Source organism: Ptiloglossa arizonensis, chromosome 11 (genome assembly GCF_051014685.1).
Source record: "Ptiloglossa arizonensis isolate GNS036 chromosome 11, iyPtiAriz1_principal, whole genome shotgun sequence".
In the NCBI taxonomy this organism is placed as follows: domain Eukaryota; kingdom Metazoa; phylum Arthropoda; class Insecta; order Hymenoptera; family Colletidae; genus Ptiloglossa; species Ptiloglossa arizonensis.
The window spans coordinates 4085237-4105762 of NC_135058.1; the positions used below are offsets into that span (position 1 = coordinate 4085237).

At 43.7% G+C, this 20526-nt stretch overlaps 1 long non-coding RNA gene across 3 annotated transcripts in view; it reads left to right on the forward strand.

The window, feature by feature from the left end:
• Positions 1–363: 363 nt before the first annotated feature.
• Positions 364–20526, forward strand: part of LOC143152705 (uncharacterized) — a 150984-nt gene continuing 130821 nt past the window's right edge. Inside the window, exons 1-2 of one of the 3 annotated variants that reach the window (XR_012993621.1) lie at positions 364–1103; positions 6105–7180. This is a non-coding gene — a long non-coding RNA (uncharacterized LOC143152705). Of the gene's footprint in view, positions 1104–1152; positions 1178–5132; positions 7181–20526 lie in introns of those variants that run through there. The other 2 variants (XR_012993622.1, XR_012993620.1) reach the window with 2 other exon arrangements.

Here is a 20526-nt window from a genome sequence, read left to right on the forward strand (position 1 = left end):
AGAGAGGCTCCCCCGTGGGCAGAGGCGTCCCCTGGAAAAAAATCGACCGCCAGGAATTCCGGAGCGCGAGCGGTAGTGGGGATAAGCACGGTGGGCCCGCGGCAACATTGCACGCCACTGCGCGCAGGCGCAGTGGTGCGAGGCGTGAGCCAGGGGTGGTGGTTCCGTCGGTTGATCGTCGTTGGCGCGGTGGTACGGCGGGACGGAAGAGAGGGGAGTCGTGCTCGAGCAGGTATCCGCGTGGCGGGGTGGGGGATGGTTCTCCGTGGAAGACGTCGGGGGAGGGAGGGCCGGCGGGTTTAGTAGCGGAGGCACACGTTGTGCCAGCCAGCCGGCAGTAGCAAGAGCCGTGGTTAACGCGGGCCACACGGCGACGCGTGTGCGTGGGTCACCCTTGCCCCACATCGAAGAGTACGCGCGCGTCTTTCGCGTCGTGCCGGCGCGCTATTCTCCAACGGCGTGAGAAGCCAGGGATGGTAGCGAGGAAGTGCCGGCGTCGGCGTCCGAGCATCGTCCCGCCGGCGCTCCGTGCACGCCGGCAAGGCTTCTTCCGTGTGAACGGCCTTCTTTCGTACCGACGACGCGAACGTCGCGCGTTCACTCCGATCGCTCGCGAGGCCACCTAGGCGTGGAAGGTCTCGGTGTGCGCGCGTGTTGCTCCTACGCGATCTATCGTCGAAGTGAGTGGAGTCGAGGATACGTGCGTGCGTGTGTGCGTCCGTCCGTCCGTCCGTCCGTGCGTGCGTCCGTGCGTGCGTGCGTGCGTGCGTGCGTGCGTGCACCAGCCCGCGCGTCCTCGTTCGCTCGCTCGTGCACCGCTCGTGCACCGAACGTGCTCGCCTCTGCCGAACACACAGCGGAGGCGAGAAAAGAAGGAACGAAGGAAGAAACGAACGCGTGAAACTCGAGATGTGAGCGGCTGCTGGTCGGCCGTCGCGAACCAGCCCGTTTCGACCGCTGGCTCTTCCGTTTACGGAGAACGAAAGAAAGAGGGAGATATATAGAGAAAGAGAGAGAAAGAGAGAGAGAGAAGAAAAGGGGTGGTTTTCACGAGGGATTCACCCTAAAGGGGAAGCTACCGAGGAAATTGGCGTGACCGTGATGTGAGTGCGGAAGAATTGTGTCCGAAATTTCCGAGGAGCCAGGGACGAGAAAACGACGTCCAAGTGGTGTGAATGTTCGATTCGTTTCGACGCGATCGCGTCCCCGAACCCTCGCCGCGATTCAATTAACGCGCATTTCGTAGCGTCTTTGAGCAACTCGAGAGCCGAACAGAGCTTACGTACGCTGCCCGTGCAAGAATCGACTCGCGTAACGAGAACAATTCGGTGTTACCGGTATTGAACAAATTCCGAGAGCCGCGGGTGCGAGCGTTGACGCTCTTCGAAGAGCTGGAATTTTCTAGCCGCGAGTAGGCAGCTTGGGAGTGAACCGGGACGAAAAAACGAGTCTTTTTTTTTTGCGCCCGCGCACGTCGAGGTAGACGAGTCTCCGATAATACGAATTCCCCGCGTTTCTTCCGTTTCGGCGGCTGAGTGATCCACGGGCGTTCTCTATCGGGGAAAGGGGACGTGGAAAGCTTGAGAGACTCGGGAAAAATGTTGGGCGAACCGAGAGGCCAACTCGTTTGCGCTGAATTCGAGCAAATTATAGGATTCCGTGGACGATTGGTCGTCTTCGAAACTCGAGATCGGAAATATTCGTCTGGTTAATTTCGTACCGGCAATTCGTTACACTGTCGAAGAAATCGATCGGTTCGTGGGACTCGAGGGGCTCGTCGAGTCGCTCGCGGCAAAACTTTAATGGTCGAAATATTTTTCTTTTCGTCGTGAGGGAAATTTCTAGGCAGAAGCGACACGGGCTTCGATGGTTTCTCTGTAATAAAAATCTCCCGCAATTCCGGCCAGGAAATTGGTTTAGCGGGTCAATAGCGCGTTAGCTCCGCGGCGAAGAGGGACACACGTGTGTGCGCCGCGGATCGGAGCGTTTGGTTATTCCTGTGCCCCTTCTCTTCTTTTCGTTTTCGTTTTTTTCTTTTTCCACGACGCGGGCAGCCCGATCGACGACGAGTTCGTTATAAATTTTCGCGAAATTTTCATTTCAAACGACGCTGCGCCGGCTTTAATGTGGTATTTCGTCCCGGAGGGGTCTTTGTGCCATCGCGCGGAACGCTCGCGTTTAGAAACGAGCGACGTAATTGCGCGCACTTACAGGGGTGATTCTTCCAAAACGACCGATACGATTATCTTTCAACGTTTCCTAATCAAGCGACCGTTATCTATTCGCGGAAAAATTACTCCGACCGGAAAGGAGACTACGATAAAAATTATCGCGCGTTTGGAAGCGTATAGAAGCGTTCGAAACCACCTTGGCCGCTTCGAATGAAATTTTGATGCGATTTCATCTCGTGGGATGGTAGCCTCTTTTGAGACCCGTTCGAGAGTTTCCGATGGAACGTCGCTCGTGATCGTAAATTGGAAACGAAACGATTCGAAAGAAGAGAATAATTGAAACGATAACGTGCGAGTGACTGTAAACGTTTCGACGAAAGTGACTCGGCGATATTCGAAAGCGCGGGTAATTTCTAAATTCGAAGTCTCGTTCGCCGACGTGTCGATAAAACGTAGCCGTAAGATTGCATATTTAATGTAACGTAACGATTTTTGCCGACAAATGCAAAGTTTCCATCCACGGCGTGTCGATAAAGTATAGCTTTAAAATTGCTTTCTCACGCGTCCCGAGTGATTTTAATTAAGATCGTATCGGGTGTTTAAACTCGTGTAAAATAGTTATCGCCCCCGCGAGAGTAAAAAACGTGACGTTCAAAAAGACCGGGTATAAAACTCATAAATCGATCGATATTCCCAGAAAAGAAATTTGCAGCGCGTGTTCTACGAAATCGCGAGTTTCGCTTACGATTCGAGTGTCTGAAAATCGCTCCCGTTTACCAGTGGTCGCGTTACGCATGTTTGTCCACGCGCAATAGTTTCGTTTGTTCTCTCAAACACGGTCGAAATTTAAACTGAAACATCGTTCGCGCGAACGATTAGAAAATTCCTCTCTTAAAATTTCACTAACGCTCTCCTCGATGCAAAGCGACCCTTTATTCGCGAAGTCTTGAATAAAAAATGCGAGCCAGGCTCTCGTCTCGCTTTGTTGGCGCAAAATAAAATTCCGACGAAATAGCATCGCAAATTGTATCGCAATGTGTCTCTCGACGTCCTGAGAGACAATCGCCCCGGTCGCTTCAAAGCTTTCGTAGCCCGACTGTCGTTTCGTCGTCGCTTTAAAAAATTTCATTCCGAGCGCGAACGACGAGCAGACGCGCGCGTTTTTCCGAACGTCGTCGCGGGAAATTTTCCACGTGTCGCTTTAACGCACGATAAGGATTTATTTCCATGTTAATGGCTCGCTTTCGTCCGGACGCGAGACGATGCACACCTTCCCCAACGGGATGCAACGTTGCACCTTACGAGGTGATGCAACGTGTGGTTTGCTCAGAGCGTCGATAAAACACGGAGAAAGCGGTTGAAAGCTTCGTTTCCACGAGCCGCGAAGCAATATGTTTCACCGCGTCCGATCGCCTCGTTATTTCCAGAAATAGAAACAAACCACCCTTCGGGTGTGTTTCGTATCGAGTTCGACGTTACAGGATTGTTGCTCGCGATTTCGTCGCACGTTCTCACCGTTTGCGAGACTTTCGACTAACGTGGTAAATTGCACACCACGCGGCTCGTGTTCGCGCGAAGACGCGTACGCGTTCGGAGCATTTATCGAGAAATAATATCGTCCAAGTCGCTCGGAGTATCGGTATTTCACAACGTGGCCCAGCGGAGTCTTCGATCATTTATTTAGGAAGAACGATCCGTGAAAACGATACGCGGAAAGAAATTTATTTACCCTCGGGAAGTTTTCTAGACCCACCGCCTGTGTACAATATATCGTTTTTGCGTAATTGTAAATATCACGATAAACACGAGCGAATGTTTCTCTATTTCCTTAGTCCTCTTATCGCATTGTAAAATGAAAAGTTCCACACATTCGGGACATTTTTAACCAATGCTGTGTATATCGTCTAACGAAAGGACGCTTTGATACGAAGTTAAAGAAAGCTGGAATTCGATATATTTAGCGCGATGGAGTTCTCTTTAAACGAATTGCCCGAAGACAAGTTCAGCAGTCGAAAACCTGATAACGTAACGATACTTGGAACGCGTTACGTGTTACGCGTTATCGTCGAATGAAATAATGAAAATTAACACAGTCAGAATACAGAAATGATTCGGAAGATTGAGAAATACGACGAAACACGAGCGAGAGTTCCCGTTACGGTTGAAAATGCTCCGAATTTACTACGTTCGATCTAATAAGCGCCGTGTCGTAATTATAGATGCAGAAAGCCGGTATTGATCGTGTTTTCATTAAGCCGGAAGCGATAATTATTCACGAGGCCAGATTTTTTTGCGAGTTCGTAGCGTCCACTTTAGCTCGCGAGCTAACAATAGGTTCATCTGTTCAAACTTTCAGTGTTATTGCATTAAAGACCATTATCTGGCCGAGTCTCGCGTAGCGAAGAGTCGGCGAATGTCGGGCCCGAGGGTCCGGAAGCCTCTTATCGTCATTTTTTCCCTTTCTTTTTTTTTTTTGCACTCCACAGCCGACGTAATATCTCGTGACGAGCATGTCGGTATTTCTCACGAACCGGGACGCGAAAAATTATTCAGTTCACGCGACGGAGACAAACGACTCCGCCTCGAAGAACATCGCACAATGTTGACCCCTCGCGTCAGCTTTTAACCCTTTCGTTTTTGAAATAACCTCAAAGCGGAAGAGAAATGTCCGCGCGATTTTTCAACGACCGGCGATCGATTCGCGTACGTTCCAACATTTCGAACAACCCTTAAGAACATTTTTTTGTACATTTGCATCGCAAATACCCGCGATAATTAACCTCGTTAAATAGTTCCAGACAACGAGAATCCTTTCTCTCGTTCTCGGTCCGCAATTCCAATTAAAATATTTCAAGGGTGTTGTAGCGAGCGGAAAGAAAAAAGTAATTAACACTGTTGAAAGTTTTCGATAACTACGGCCGTAGAGGGCAAGGTACACATCGACGGAGACATAAATTACGTTCATTTATTCACGTAGCCAACTATAAGCACGTATTGCGTTCCTTTCGTCGCGGCAGATTGCTTCGTATACGTGCTTCAACTTCATTCAAGCGGTGGTGACGTTTGGAAAATTTCGCCTTTCTGATTTATCTATTTACTATACGGATAAGGAACCAATTAGCGTACCGTACAAAAGATGTTTCTTCGAACGGAGCGTACGTAGAAGAAAAAGAGACAAATTTGGAAACTCGTATTGCAAAATCAAATAAATATTAATATACGTACGATTTAATTTAGATCGTGGATCTGGCTTTCAAATAAGGAAATTTTAACGCCGAAAAATTCCAGTCGAATAATCGTTGATAAAAAATACTCGCGTAGCACCTCGTCTAGATTACAAAATGCAAATCTTCGAAATCTAGGCTGAACTTGTTCGATGAGATGTTTAAATTTGCAAGGTGACGCAATAGTGTCACCATTGCGTAATGTTTCGAAACATTTTGTAAATATGTAACTTCCACGCTTGTGATTATTCTCTATCGAACAAAATTACGGGTACTGTAGAAACGTGTACGAGCGTGCGATAAAATCATTGCATTAAAGGGTACCACGGTTTCTTCGTAAAGTATTACTAAAAGAGTGCTTCTTCCCCATTCATAAAAGCAGAAGACGCCATTAACGACACGTTGTTCGAATATCGTTGTTGGATCCCCAACGGCTCGAAACTTCTTATCGAAGCGGTTCGCGTAGTATCGCGCGCGGGACGATCGCATTAAAATTCTGTCGGCGCGTTCGGGCAGCGTATTTAGCGGCGAAAAAAAAAGAAAAAAACGCGAGCGGGGAGGTAGAGACGATCGTGGTGAGAAAAAAAAGAAAGAAAGGAAAAAGGACAAGTGAATCGCTGAATAACAGCCGCGCCACGCGCGGGGGTCTCGTTTTGTTGCCCGGTTCCTCGCGACTCGTCGTGCATCAGCGCGTGAAATTTCGTTTCAGAGGGTTTCGAGGGCGCGATCACCGAGTGGAAATTACCAGTGCTACGCGCTAGGGGTGGATTTCGCTGTGCGCCGGGATCTGGAAGCCGAAAAATTTGGAAAGTTCGCGAGCTACCGGAGTTTCGGTGGATAGAGACCCTCACAGGGCGAACGAAGGGACGAATGGACGAGGAGATGAAGTGACCGAGGGTACGAGAGAGGTTTGAAATCGAACGCGTGGGAACAGGCCGACATATCGACTGCGAGGGAACGAGGAATATCGGAATCGTTCGTTTCGACGATTAACGAACGTACAATTTAATAATATATCGAGGATATTCGATCAAATCGATCGAACAAAGATAGAACTACTATAAATATATACGTGTAGATATCTACCGCAGAAAAGTAAAAAAATAAATAAATAAGAAGAATAAATATTTAATTCGCGGAGCGAGATTCGAATCTATTTGTTTTATCTACTCGTTCGAAGTTTAAAGATTCTATGATATATACATATAAAAGGAATTACGTGGTAAAGGAAGGAAAAATAATTAGTCGAGCGAGCGTCGATCCGAGACGCGCGCATATAAATAAACGAGACACCGAAGCTGCACAACTTCGACGCAACGGAAGTGCGGGGGAAACGACCAATGTGGAAACGAATGCTGTCAATTACTATTCGAGGAATCATCGCGTTACAATTTTCGCCTAGTTCAATTACTACTACTACTACTACTACTACCACCACTACTACTAATAATAATAATAATACTATTGCTATTACTACTACTAATACTACTACTACCACTACTACTACTACTACTATTCTAATTAACGATTATAAGCGGTTTCACTCCTAGTAGCGGTTCGTTTTTAATCTACCTCCTGCTAAGAAGGATACAAAGAAAAGCTGACAACGAAGAAGGAAAGAAGAAAATAGGTGCGGGTATAAACGGCCTACACACGTATCCGTAGATATAGCGCGCGACGGGTCCTCGAGTCGGCCTCATACAATGGTTGTACCTGGTTTAATCTGCAGTTAAGACTACGCCGTACCGAACCGGAAGCTCTCTCGGCTTCCGCGCCGTTTCGAAGGTAAGGCAGCGATGCGATACTTGTATTACTGTTTACCATTGTGGTGTTTAAACCTCTCCCCACCACCACGGGTACGTTGATGCAGTTTTCATGGTGCAGACCCGTTCGAGATCGAACCGAGCTCGAATTATCCATCGTGGATCCACGAGACTATATACCAGCGAACTCACTTTTCAAAGGGGGGGTTTCGTGCTCCAATTTTTCAGGGGGAGGTTTCGTGCCCCAACTTTTTGGAGTGGACTTTCGTGTTCTAACCTTTTAGAGGAGGGTTTTGTGCTTCGATCTTTTAGAGGGGGGGTTTTGTGCTCTCTCTAGAGGGTGGTTTCGTACTCTGACCTTTCAGAGGGGACTTTCGTGACCCGACCTTTTACAGGAGTTTCGTGACTCAATCTTTTAGAGGAGGGTTTCGTGCCTCAACCTTTTAGAGCAGAGTTACGTGCTCTAACTCTTTAGAGGGAGGTTTCGTGCTGCAACCTCTTAAAGACAATTTCGTGCTTCAGCCTTTCAGCGGAAGTTTTGTGCTCCAACCTTTTAGAGGGGAGTTTCGTGCTCCAACTTTCTAGAGGGGGTTTCGTGCTCCAACTTTCTAGAGGTTTCTCGCGTTTGAAAATGCCATGATTTTATTCGGATATCGCCCGCTATACATCCGTGCTTCCATATGTACCGGTGTCGTCTTCCGTACTCGTGGCGCAAAAATATTGTTCCGCCGTCAAAAATTTACGAAACGTGTCCGGAATGCGCGAGTCCACGTTTTGGAGCAGTCTGGATGCGTTTCGCGCACCTGCAACTACGGAACATTTCTTCCAAGTCGAGCGTACGATGTAACGATGACACACCGACGTCTTGTTTTCCGCCAATTTCACTTCGGGTTAACGTATACGTACGTATTTCGAAACGAACGTAACCTTACGTTCGTTCCAATTACTCTGGAAAAGTCTCGTTCTCTCGTATTGTAGCCGAAAGTGACGAATATAGAAATAATTGCGGAGTGGAAGTACCAATAGAGGCTAAGTGCCAAATAATAGCTTTTTAAATGTAGAGGAAAGTATCCCATTTAAGCTGCTGGTACAAAAGGTGGAGAAAAATATTTCACGAGGGAACAATGTTAAATACTTTACGTCGAATCGTTTCCGTGCTGTTCGTTTCTAGGGTTATCGGTAATAGTGGGTAATGGGTAATTGTAAAAGTATTTTAATTCGTTTAACTTTAGCACTCTCTGGTAATTCTGATGTACAATTGTAGCGTAATTATAAAAGAGCAACGAACGGAGATTTTGGAATGTAAATTGCACCGAGATCTACAAGTACCACGCGTTCTAGTTTAATTATCGAGTTATAAAACTTAACGAGCTGGGGGGAGGGGGGTTGAGCGAAGAATTAAAATTCCGAGATCGAGGTTTGAGAAAGAATATCGAAGAGATCTTAACGAACGTGTTTTAAAATGTGAACGAATTCCTAACTGAATTTCGCGTACATACGAATTGACACCGACGAAAGAGATTTATTGGTAGATAGGAATGCATCCGTGAGAAATGTGAAGTTTTATTGGACGGAATTTTTGTAAACGGTTCACCGCTTTAGAAATGGGGGTTGACAAAGATTTATCTGCGAAAATGCCCGAAGGGATGGTTAGGGATGACTTCGAAATGAACGTATTGTTCCAAGTTTTTTAGCAGATGACGTGATACACTCTCCGTTATCTTTATCGCAACCGTGTTTTTCTTCTAGGTCGTCATCTAAGAACGAGAATGATGTTTTCCGAGGATACTCATTGTTTTGAGAACAATACTGCATCGTGCTATTCTTTTCGTTAAACATCGCAACAGTGTTGGATTTTCAATCGCGATTCCACGAAATTGTTGTTCCTCACGACGAAATGACTCTACCGGGAATACTTGATTTCGCGGACTTGTTGATCTACGGATTATTATTTTTTGGAATCAATACATCCAAATAATTGAAATTCTTCAAAAAAATTTCGAATTTTGCGAGAGAAGCTTGGGTGAAGATCGTAAATTTATCTTGTAATAGATGGTCTGATCGTATACAGGATTTTCTTAAATTTTTCCAAACTTCTGATGCATATACCACTCTTTGAAATGAGTTAAAAAATTTTAGTTATCTGAAGTGTAGATAAGGAACATCCGCAAATTTCCACCTCTTCTTCGTCGATTTTGATGAAACTTTACAGAGTTGCAGCAGTCAAACATAAAAGATACATATTTTCTTTTGGTATTCAAACTTTAAGGGTTGAAACTACCCCCAAAAGTTTCACCCTCTCTTGCTATCTCAACAATTATTAGAGAAACGTGTTAATTTTTTCATTCAACTTCTATATGAATTTTACAACCGTCAAGTGAAACTATCAACGCGATAAGAGTAATTGACACAGTTTACACTATGAAAGAAGACACTCGAAACATCTGCGTTGTAATAACATGCATTATTACACGAAACCTGCGGAATTGCAGATGTATACCAATATATTAACAAGTATGCAAACTTTAGACCACAAATTTTGGAACAGTACGATTTTGATATAAAATTTCAATACGCGATCGGTAGTACTTCGTTCATAGCCCTTAACCTCTTCCAAGGGTTGTATTCTTCTTGATCGGATCGTTCCGTGCCAATGATTCCAATTAAGTTTCCAATCGTGTCGCCGTATCGTCGCGAAAAAGAGAATATCTCGTTCCGTAAGGAATCAGACAGTTTTCTCTTTGGAAGTCAACAAGAAAATGCTACCAGACAGCGAGCAATAAAACATGCAGGATGATCTGATTCGCTTGGCTGATCGTTTGAGTAAGAGATACTCTACGGGACGCTGTCGTGCGACCCTTTGATTAAAATTGATAAAAGCATTAACGGAGTCGTCGTGACTTTTGGGAAGAGATTGGAGAATGAATCGCGAAAATGTCTATCACGATCACTGTCCGTTTTTGGACCCCGGTACGGATTATCCTATGTCTATCCCTTTGAACGTTTCTCGCTGTCACTTCTGAGAGATTATATACTTTTATCAATCCTTGTGTACCTCTGCGTTTGCTCTTTGAGTATATCTAACAAACAAACTGAAATATTTATCGATAAAAAGATTTCTCATTTGAAGTGTCGATGTTTCTATCGTAAACATAATCGTCTATGTCGTAACGATTATCAGGAATTGGAAATAAATTCTAACGTAAATCAAATACTGAAATCAGAAAGACTTGTAGTACAGACCACGAGTAAAATCGCAGTAACTGTAAATAAAAATTTCTTTCAAAGTTTCTATTATTCAGATTAATCTTTACGTGTCCCGATAATCACACAATTGCGTAAAAGCTAAGTGTAGTCAAGATCTACCACCAATCTACTTTCAAACTTTCGAACTTGTATTCGTCTCTTTTACTTGCGCATTTATTGGAATAATCGGTTCGATTGTGTGTCAAAGTGTGCGAACTTCCTTATAAAATTCCACGAGGCGTAAAGTCGGGACATCGAAACCAACGTGTTATCGAAAAGAGCATAACCCTTTGAAAACTGTCTGTCTTGGTGGCGCGAGAAACGGTATGATTTTTACGATCCATATCGCGAGATTATAAAGGATCGTAAAATGAAGCGCAGTACGCGACTCCGTAACGTTGCGGGGTAGAAGTTGCCCTTGGTGAATCATTCGAACGACGAGGGCGATCGTCGTTTAACGTAGCTGGTAACGTTAAACTTTTGGCCGCTCGACGGTAATTTCCCGGTCGCATCGCGCGAGAACGAAACGCCTTTAGAAGTTTCGCCAAGAAGACACTTCGCTGTGAAAAACCGTCCGAACGTGCCAAGACACTTGTTGACGTGACCAACCTCTCTCGCATTTACCATCTGTTTCCTCATTGTGCGCGATCGTAGCTTCCTCTTGATGTTTCGAACTGCATTTTCCGCACGATACGATACTTGTCTCCCGTCCTCGGTTGATCAATCGATCGCGAACAAGTATAGTCTGTTTTATCACCGGTGCATTTCTCGAATCTTTTTCTCGGGCATCCATTCGGTCTTTGTAATACCGGGTTGTGCAATAAGTTTCGTCGATTTTTTTTTTCCATTGTAAAAAAATACAACGACACTTCAACTTTGAACAATTGTAAATATACGAACGAGTCGACGGATCTACGTGAAACTTCACGTACGTTCATTGAACAGTATTACAATCTCTGGAGAAATAAAAAGACAAACCTAATAGATCCATTTCTTATCGAACGACAAAACTTATCGAGCAACATATCATTTTTTGTGTAATTATAAATATTGTAATAGATGCGACAAAATGCTTCTATATTTCTTTAGTCTTCTCTTTGCATCGTAAACGGACGACTTTGAGCGTATTATCGAATAAAAGGAAACTTTAAGATTAAGTTAAAGAAAGCCGGATAGACGATCGAACGTAAACGAAGCCATACCGCTTGGTTTACTTATAGTCCTTCTCTGCAGCGAATCATTTGCGTACCATGTGTAATAGAAGGAAATAGTCAGGGAATTATTTCGAGGAAATGTTTTAACAGAATTAGGAACGACGAGCATAGCGGTTCGGTGATTCGTTCTGTTCCATTTGCAAATAATAATTGATAGTAACAGTAATAGGAAAAGCAATACAAATTAATTATGGAATGTTTCTCGTATTACGAATACAAATCGGAAATCGTGGTACGAGATGATCGATCTATTTTGTATACAATGATATTAATATATAGAGCAATATTAGCGATAGTGCTTTCTCCTCTTGTACGTGTCAAGGATACATAACGATGCGTTGTAAATTATTTGGTAATCTCGAGCAAGCAAGCTTCCGTGTTAAACTATGTTAATTTTAAACACGACGTTTCGTTTATCGGGGAGTATGGTTCTCATGGGGTGAATATTCCTGATGGCCGAAACTCCGTGTTTACAATAAACAACGTTTAACGCAGAAGCCTGTTTACTCGAGATCGCCGAGTAATTTGCACCGCATTGTCATAGAGAACAATACTACGCAACGTGATAGACATCTTATTAAATAACAGAGCAAATAAGATAGGATACGTCACTACATTTCACGTTCGTAATAATCTCTAAAACAACAGAACTGCCACAACTGGAATCGGTACGTGTGAAAGTATCGAGCAACTCGAGACGAACGCGAAACGTATGTCACGAGCCACGAAAAGCTACCATCTTGGCTAAATGCGGAGTAATCCGTGAATTTATAGACTATTAAAAAGTAAACAGCGAGAAACACTCGTGGAAACTCGTATACTCGGCTTACCGCTGGTGTTTAATTCAACTTGTACATAAACGAGTGACTAAATGAAATTAAACGTGCTTCTAACGTGCAGTTGATTATTAAACAGCAATTAAACTAGGTGTAACATAGAATCGATTATCAAATAACGCTTAATCCTCTGTTTCAGAAATGAAGCTACGCGTAACGTAGAATCGATTACCAAATAACGATTAATCCCCTATTTCAGAAATTAAGCCAGCTTGTAACATAGAATTGATTACCAAACAACGATGCTTCAGAAATTAATACTTTGACTGCCACGTGAGTTTACAAGGAAATCTACGTTAATCTATAAACGTCTAAGAAACGTTAAAAGATTCTTAAATTCGTTTTCCGTTTTTCAAAGGAGTATATTTCTCTCTAATAATCAACGATGCGCGTCTCAAAATTTGAATCAAAAATTTCACAAAATTCGCACATTCTCTTCGCCTTCTCCTTTAGTCAACCTATCGCTTAATTCGAGGAGAAATGATCGTGAAATAATTTCCATTCTTAGAAATGGAACAAAATTTAAACGAGAGCGAGTTTGCTACGAACTGGTAAAAGTGCCGATCGTCCAAATTCCGTTTCGTTCGCTATCAATTTCATTCCGCGCGCAACAAAGGACCATTGTACAACACCCTGTGGTAAAAGTTAATGGAATCGTTTCACGAGACAAGACATACGGAAACTCGTCGCATTACCCGTTCTCCGCCACGCCGGGCCGATGAAAATTTAAATTTCATTTCCGGGAACGTTCGTTTTATATCGTCGCTTGTAAACCGACGACTTTATCATCCGTGAGATCGGATCGGGAGATCGTTTTAACGCCCTGTAATTCATCGAGCCCGCGCGATCATAAAACTGATCGGAACAAAAGGTGTTACCATTCGTATTTAGGACGAGCATAAGTGGGATCCTCGTCGATTGGAGGGGTCGATGGTAAACCACTCTGTGAAAAATTAAAGCCCCCCACCCCCCACCCCACCCCCACCCCTCCCCCTTACCCTTTCTCTCGCTTTGAACTGCCGAACGCGATGGTCGAAGATAATCGACGCAGTGGCGGCGTTCCAATTTCGGTTTGCGCTACTTACTGCCAACTGAGTCGACCAGGCCCGGGTTATTAGCAACACCGGCGGATATTAATTATCGTCGAAATCAGAGGAAGTTGGCCAAGCAGGATTGGTGGTTAGATATTAACGCCAGGGATTGCGACATCTTGGTTTCCAGCTAATTACGTGGAAGTTTACGGCTCTTTAACGTACTGAAACCATTTCGTCGATCGAGGGGACAGTTTTGTTATCGGATTCTTGGCGATTCATAAACCGATAATCGACGATAAACAATCTATCGACGACTTTCGTAATTTTACCGAGTATTTAACGGGAGATAATGTAGAGTGAATCTCCCAATTATTGGCCAATTTGAGCTTATCGCGTAATTTCGTTTAATTATTTCGGATGTTAACCCAAAAATCGTTCTAAATCGAAACCTAGTATCGCTTAACATACTCTTTATTTGCGAAGATCATTTTAGTACCAATTAACCGATTACTAGTTAATCGAAAATATAGAACGAAGTCCAATATCTCTGGTATTGTAGCCCGAAAAGTTGTTGCACGAATGGAAATAATTCTTACATATTAACGATGCAGTTTATGTAACAGATATATGAAAAATAATCAATTTATGGTCTTTAAACGGTATATTTACCTTCTGATGTTTATTTTTTAGTATTAAATTAAACAAACATTCAATGTCTATGCATTCTTACGTGAAAATTAAGTCCAAATTTATTATCGAAGTAAAATAATTCAAACGAAGGTTATAGGGATACTGACAATTATCGATACATCTTCCCTATCATAATCGACGAAGATTTAATTCCGTCTTGGAGTCGACGATGTAGAAAAATGTGTGAAAGAAAATTGGATGTTTTTAAATAATAAATATTCCTCCTCTCCCCAGTTATCTCTATTGAATGATATTAAAGTCGTTGAAGACTTCTTTGAAATTGAAATATACGTTTTCAGTCGACGTTAATAAGGACGCAGCAAGTAATTAAAACTTTTACAATTAAATAAACAAACTTTTAAAATGTAAATCCATTAAGAACGCAAATGATCCTCATTCAAATTTTATCCTACATTTTCTTCTGCATTTTTAAATCCAAGATAAACACGTACGTGCACTAATATTTATTCCGATTAGTGGAACAAACTAACCTTAACCAAGTGTAGAGTTTATAATACAAAATATTATACCAAATTGCGATGAAAGCAGACCTGGTAAATCCAGGAGTACGATATGAAAAAATATGAACAATTTCAGAAGCTCATCTTCAAAGGCGAACTTATTCCATTTTTTTTCGTGAGACGACGTTTTTCGTGTCCGATCCGTCGATGAAATTGTTCCTTGAAAACGGAGATAAATTTATTCACGGAGCACGTTGTTTATTTGATCAATATGCGTGTACCGTAAGCAAGTACTGCAGATACCGTAGGGAAACATCGGCAAGTTCTCAACTGTGGTAATTATAGCGAGCGAAGTTAGGCCCCAACTATCGCACGTTCCCGATCATAATCATTTCCGTCTGATATTGTGCCAGCACGATATTACGCGGTTAATAACTATGATCCCTAATCGCGAGCTCTGGATCCTTTGGGCGGTAAGAAAAGCATCTGCGATCAAGCGAAAATCGTACGTGGTCGTAATCCGTAAAGTGTGTTAAATATTCAAAGAGCAATTGGGAATTAGTATCACTAGTCACAGTTGGCGAACAGTTGCAACGGAATTGCGACGAGCATGACAGTGGATAAATCCTGCTTGCGGTCGAACAATAAAGTCGGTGTTGCACTAGTCTGGCCGAGCTTGCTAGGATTAATGCAAAATACATAGAATCCGCGTTCAACGGTGCTGATCAAATAAAATGTGTATTTGAACAGCACTACGAGGTAACGAGGATATCGTTGATGGTACAATTACTCGACAATATGGAAAACTATTAGGGCGAAGTCATTCCAAGAATTTACGCATATTGTCAGGGGTTTGACAAATCTGTCAATTGTCGCGTATCGTTTCTAACAACGAAGAAAATTTCCTCAAATTTACCATTAGAGAGTGAAATTGTAGTTTAGATATTGCACAGGGTGACGCAGAAGTCTTGTGACAATATTTATGAGAAACATTCGTCTTCTTGGATCGAAGAAAAGATTTTACGTAAATTTTAAGAAACTCGTATAATATGTATAATGTATTTTTTGTTCGTTTTATTATGCATTGCATCGGTATCGTACGTATAATATTATTTATTATACGACAATATAACGCCTATAGGCGTTCACCGCACGGATCGAGTCGCTACAAGGACGAAAATTTCGAGAAAGTTCCAACGAAGAAGCTCATCGGGAGCACGGATTCGTAAGTGGTCCCAAGAAGTGTATCGAAGTGTAATAGCGGTCGCGATCGCGCGCTTGTTTTATAAGTAAAAACTTCGCAGACATGACCCGAGGCGTTACCAGAAACCCTAAAATGAAACTGCGTCATAACATGAAATTCCGTATAAAGCTGGGGGCCAAAAAGGGGATTACTTTACTTAACTATCCCCATATTTCCTCGATTTCTGGCTCCCAGCGACGTCCTCGTTTCCCAAAAGACTTCCAGAACTAACATCGTCGGTAAAAACATCGTCGAATCGTGTTCGGGGAACGTGACGTAGAAAACCTCTATCAATGAGTTGACCATTGAGACGATTTCGGAAAACTCTCCACGTACGGGGTCGACTGATACTAATTTGTACTTTTTCGCTGGTGGTCCCTTAATCCGACGAAAAGTTTCGTATTCGAAGGTCGTTCCTCGATATACGAAGTCGCGTGAACCGAGACATTAACAGCATGCATATATGCATGGTGGGATGGAACGCGTCGAAGGGAAACAATTTTCCAAGACCGTGGAAAAGTTGTTCCAATGTTTCCAGCGACCTACCGACTCCCTAGGACGCTGTCTCGAGGAAAATGAATGAAAAAAGGAAAGTTTATCTCAGTTTCAGCGCTCTCTCGCCGCAGCATGTAATTTTGAACGGGCAAGAAAGCCTTTACAGGATTACCATCAGCATAAATTGTGGCTGAGCCCCAACAATGTGATAATTACCAAGCGCGCAACGCTGACGAGCCGAAGTGAAGCTTAAAAGCGTCCTAAGCTGGCCGAGTTGCTCCTTTGACAACAACCCCGTCCAACGAATGAGGGATTGATACCGGCATTCCCGCACGGCTGACGCGTGTAATTGTTTCAAGAACATCGACTGTGGTCCGACGATAAGCGACGGTGCAAAGCGAGGAGCAGTCTCTGGAGCATTGCTCGTATTGTCGCTGGAACCAACGCTACCCTCGTCCAACTCGCGATCCCTTTTTCCACCCTCACCTGCTCGAGCAACCGTTTCGTTCCTCTTAAAGAGGCTAGGTGTCTTGAAAAGCTTAGTTCTCGCGACTTGGATCGAAAGGAGGGCAATATTTGAGATTTCCTTTCGGAGTAAATCACGCGACTCGTTAAGTTTTTTCTCGTTAACTCTTAATTGGTACGACGAAGTCTCTCGGACCCCCGTATAGCTGTTTAAATATTTGTCGACACCCTTACCAATTTATCAAGAAACCGAATAAATTGAACTTTTAAAAATATTCACTGGGTCAGACCCCACCTTACCAGTTACGGATTAAATAATATATTTACGAAGGAAGTACCAGAATTTGTTCCTCTAGTCTAATAATACACAAGTTGTTATTAATGTCCCGATGCTGTTCCGTTTCTCTTAAGGAGGTTAGGTGTCTTAAGAAGCTTAGTTCTCTCACCCCCGATCGAAAAGCGGACAATATTTGGGATTTTCTTTGAAACGAGACACATGACCTACTAAATGGACACTTCTTTCGATATATAATATATTTATGAAGACGCTACTTGAATTTTTTCGCGCAATTTAATCTAATAATAAACGACTTATTATTAATGTCTCGATGCTCTCTCGTTTCTCTTAAGTAGGCTAGGTGTCGTAAGAAGCTTAGTTCTCGCACCTCGGGCCGAGAGGGAGGCAATATTTTACATTCTTTTTTGGAGCAAAATACGCGACCTATTTTGTCACGTAATTTCCTGTACCAACGAACGAATTATTAATAATATCTCGGTGCTCTACCGAAAGTATTATCGTATCGGAATGATCCTAGATCGGATAAAAAATGGTTTACTTTGCGCGTGACAAAAATTTCAAGTCGTTCGATCGATTTGTCCGTAAAGTTTCGTTATTTATTCCGCTATTCTCTAATCTGCTCTGAAGTTTCTGCTCGAAACTATTCTACAAGAATAGTTGTACTCGAAAGCCCGTATCTCGATCCTCGGCATTTTGAGTTGCCGTTCGAAGGGTGTACTTTGGAAACTCCGAACTCGTTGAAAACGTTGAAAAAGGAATCGATTTCTTTCACTCAAGACACGAGGAAATCCCCTTAACGCAGAACGATTCGCGGATGATCCGACGAATTTGCAATTCCGTCGCGTCCTAGGAGATCTTCGCTCCGTTTTATTCCGTCGTCGTTTCGTTTGCATCGCCGCCTTAAAATTGAATCCTCGCGGGACCCAATTTGCCTTCACCGTTTCCCGAGCGTTGAGTTTAACGCACGTTTAACGAGTTTCCGTACAATTTTGGTACATAAATTTTGACGCGTACAAAGCCTCCAGTCGAAACCAGCGAGAACTATTTGTTCGATAAACGTTTTCGAAAATTCAGCTTTAATTTTGATTGAAAACTCATTAGCGTCCCAGTTTCCAACATCCGCGATCAATGGATCGGGATAGTCGGGGTTGGAAAATCCGGGGAGAGATTTTTCTGCATTTTCCGATAGTTGGGACGTTTGCTAAATTATGGAGAGTTGTAATAGCCGAGTCTCTGGATTTGTTCGCGAGTATCCACGGAAATTTATTCCGTCTAATTTGTAGCTCGTTGGTGTAAGTTTCCACTACTACGGACTAAACTCGGTGACCGTATATTAATTACTATCGATCCGGCACATGGACCGTACACCAGTATTTCCAGATTATGTTCAAATTTACCGTTTCTGAATAATAACGAGAAGAGCTTTCTCCCGATTGGACATGTTTTTTGCATCCCGTTGTGTATAGCCGAAGTTCGGTATAGTCGGTCGTCCTGAATAATTTCAAAGCGACTGATTCTATCGAACCACTTCGTACCCGTGTTACTTATTTTCAGAGCTGAGGAATTGAGTAATTAATGTTGCCTCAAGTTGAGAGTTAGTTACCGTTTATAGAAATTGAATAAATCTATCCCAAGAAGATGCATGGACAGTAGTATCAACGATGGAAATAATCAAATTTTTCTTTCGATATTTACTGGACTGGATTTTCAATAAAAATATTTGAGTTTCTTGAATGATTAAAAGAAATTCACGAAGAATCGACCGGTTTCTAAGAGAAACACAGAGATGTTCGTAAAATCGAGCGGCTCGCCGCAAATGACTTGGTCGGGTACAATTAACAAGATCGTTGACCAGCAACAGATGTTTGGGTCGCGTTCACGACCCAATCTTTGGAGCCCGGTATACGTTTCGATTGCGGTGGTGAAGGAAATTAGCCGTTAACGACGGAACAAGAATATTCGCGGGGTTAAGGAAATCTGGATCCAAACTCCATTAGTGGCACATGCACGCGGAACTATTCGAGGGCGACTCGTTCCCATCAACACCTAAAGCGGTTCAACCGATCCCGTGCGACACGCGGGGCGCAAACACCGATTTACCCTCATCCGCTCCATTATTTACTTATTCTCCGAGGCGAACTCGGTCCCGCTTCGAGCACTCTCTTGTCTCTGACCTCGCACTTTAAATATTTGCAATTGATGCCGACGGTTCGCGAGTCGTTGACTCCGTTTCGCTTCTTTCCTTGTCGGCGTCGTTCCCTTCGCACCCACGAAGATTCGCTTCTCTCCGTTTTCGTCCGTTCTATTGTCGACCGGTCCATCATCTCGAGTTCTGAGCAGAGTGGTCGGATGAAGTCTTTACGCTTCCCCCTCTCCTCGCATTCCGTCGACCTTGATTCTCCTTCCGTCTCTCGTTTCTTGTCGAGAATGCTGATCGACGTAGTCAGAAAAATAAGCTAGATTTCAAGCCGAAGAGTGAGAAAAGGTAACGTGACACGGAGGCCCTTATTGCCTTCCACTGTACAGCGGAGTGAGAAACATACGAATGTATACTATAATTTTGACCTATGAACGCGACGCGATGCATAGGTGTCTCCCTTTCCGCTGCACGGTGCGAGGCAACGTGGGCCTGCACGTCACGTTACCTACCCCCACTCCACTGCACGGTGCGAGGCAACGTGGGCCTCCGCGTCACGTTACCTACCCCCACTCCACTGCACGGTGCGAGGCAACGTGAGCCTCCGCGTCACGTTACCTACCCCCACTCCGCTGCACGTTGCGAAGCAACGAGGACCTCCGCGTCACGTTACCTACCCCCACTCCGCTGCACGGTGCGAGGCAACGTGGACCTCCGTATCTCGTTACCTATCCCCACTCCTCTGTACGGTGCGAAGCAACGAGGACCTTCGCGTCTCGTTACCTACCCTCACTCCAGTGCACGGTAGGAGGCAACGAGTGTTGTTACTGTCGTTAACAATGCTGCAAAATAATAAATGAACTGCCTATTTATTGAATATTTCTACTGTTCATGCTACACGGTGGTCAGTTTTGTATAAAGCGTCGAGGGCGATGACTAGCGTTAGAATAGCGTTATTGATGCTTTTTGTTTTATTCGTTTCTAATATATCGCCGACTCTACAGTTTTATTGCACGTTGACTACAAGAGTAATGCCCAGTCAGTCGAGGAGATATTTTCTGGACAAATTTTCTTTGCGGACGAACTTTCCGCGCGTTCTCTCGAAGCTTTAATCCGGTACGGGACAATATGCTTCGCCTAAACGTCGAATTCGAACGACTTCGAGCGAGGGATAAAAATATCGAAACGTCAAGACCCGAATCCGTCGAAGGTGTCAAAACATCGAGTTTCTCGCGAAACGACGAGATAG